The sequence below is a fragment of the Neovison vison genome, chromosome 13, assembly GCF_020171115.1.
Source record: "Neovison vison isolate M4711 chromosome 13, ASM_NN_V1, whole genome shotgun sequence".
In the NCBI taxonomy this organism is placed as follows: domain Eukaryota; kingdom Metazoa; phylum Chordata; class Mammalia; order Carnivora; family Mustelidae; genus Neogale; species Neogale vison.
In genome coordinates, this window is record NC_058103.1 from 56,513,550 (window position 1) to 56,515,547 (window position 1,998).

The 1,998-nt window shown below is 42.5% G+C and overlaps 1 pseudogene; it reads left to right on the plus strand.

Annotated features, from left to right (window-relative positions):
• The first annotated feature begins 464 nt into the window (after nucleotides 1-464).
• LOC122894502 lies at nucleotides 465-1,531 on the plus strand (annotated as a pseudogene).
• Nucleotides 1,532-1,998: the final 467 nt, after the last annotated feature.

Here is a 1,998-nt window from a genome sequence, read left to right on the forward strand (position 1 = left end):
AGGAAAGTGTTTACTTAATTTTTTAACAAAATTCTCTATATATGTTCTTTAGATTAAATTTATTAATTACAATATTAAAATATAGTGTATCTGGGCGCTTGGGTGGTTCAATTGGTTACGCATCTGACTCTTGATATTGGCTCAGGTCATGATCTCAGAGGAATGAGATTGTGCCCCACATCTGGCTCCGTACTCAGTGGGGAGTCAGCTCCACCCCTCTCTGACTCTGCTCCTTCCCCTGCTCGCTGTCCCTAAAAAATAAATAAATAAATATTTTAAATAAGTATTTTGTATCATTGCCCAATTTTGTCAACTTATCTATCTGTTGTAGATAGATAGATAGATAGATAGATAGATAGATGATAGCTTGATTTTTAAGTAAGCTCCATGCACAGCATGGAGCCCGATGCAGGGCTTGAACTCCCAATCCTGAGATCAAGACTTGAGCTGAGATCAAGAGTCAGATGCTAGATACGTTCGTTAGATTACTCCTTTCTGCCCGTGGACGCCGCCGAGTAAGCATCGTTAAAGTCTCTTCTCCCACCGTGGAGTCAGAGTCTCGCAAAGAGCCTGAACAGCTGCGGAAGCTCTTCATCGGAGGTCTGAGCTTTGAAACAACCGATGAGAGTCTGAGGAGCCATTTTGAGCAATGGGGAACACTTACGGACTGTGTGGTAATGAGAGATCCGAACACCAAGCGCTCCAGAGGCTTTGGGTTTGTCACATATGCCACTGTGGAGGAGGTGGATGCAGCCATGAATGCAAAGCCACACAAGGTGGATGGAAGAGTGGTGGAACCAAAGAGGGCTGTCTCAAGAGAAGATTCTCAAAGACCTGGTGCCCACTTAACTGTGAAAAAGATTTTTGTTGGTGGCATTAAAGAAGACACTGAAGAACATCATCTAAGAGATTATTTCGAACAGTATGGGAAAATCGAAGTGATTGAGATCATGACCGAGGCAGTGGCAAAAAGAGGGGTTTTGCTTTTGTAACATTTGATGACCATGATTCTGTAGACAAGAATGTCATTCAAAAATACCATACTGTGAATGGCCACAACTGTGAAGTAAGGAAAGCACTCTCTAGGCAAGAGATGGCTAGTGCTTCATCCAGCCAAAGAGGTCGAAGTGGTTCTGGAAACTTTGGTGGTGGTCGTGGAGGTGGTTTTGGTGGGAATGACAACTTTGGTCGCGGAGGAAACTTCAGTGGTCGAGGTGGCTTTGGTGGCAGTCGAGGTGGTGGTGGATATGGTGGCAGTGGGGATGGCTATAATGGATTTGGTAATGATGGAAGCAACTTTGGAGGTGGCGGAAGCTATAATGATTTTGGCAATTACAACAATCAATCCTCAAATTTTGGACCCATGAAAGGAGGCAATTTTGGAGGCAGAAGCTCTGGCCCTTATGGTGGTGGAGGCCAATACTTCGCCAAACCATGAAACCAAGGTGGCTATGGTGGTTCCAGCAGCAGCAGCAGCTATGGCAGTGGCAGAAGGTTTTAATTACTGCCAGGAAACAAAGCTTAGCAGGAGAGGAGAGCCAGAGAAGTGACAGGGAAGCTACAGGTTACAACAGATTTGTGAACTCAGCCAAGCACAGTGGTGGCAGGGCCTAGCTGCTACAAAGAAGACATGTTTTAGACAATACTCATGTGTATGGGCAAAAAAACTCGAGGACTGTATTTGTGACTAATTGTATAACAGGTTATTTTAGTTTCTGTTCTGTGGAAAGTGTAAAGCATTCCAACAAAGGGTTTTAATGTAGATTTTTTTTTTTGCACCCATGCTCTTGATTGCTAAATGTAATAGTCTGATCATGACGCTGAATAAATGTGTCTTTTTTAAAAAAAAAAAAAAAAGAGTCAGATGCTTAACAGACTGAGCCAACCAGGCACCCCATAGATAGTTTCTAATAAAATCTTCAAATCTGACTTTCAATTTCCATTTGTCAATGTTGAAATGTTTACTTTATGAAATTAACCTTTTACTTAAGGGATACA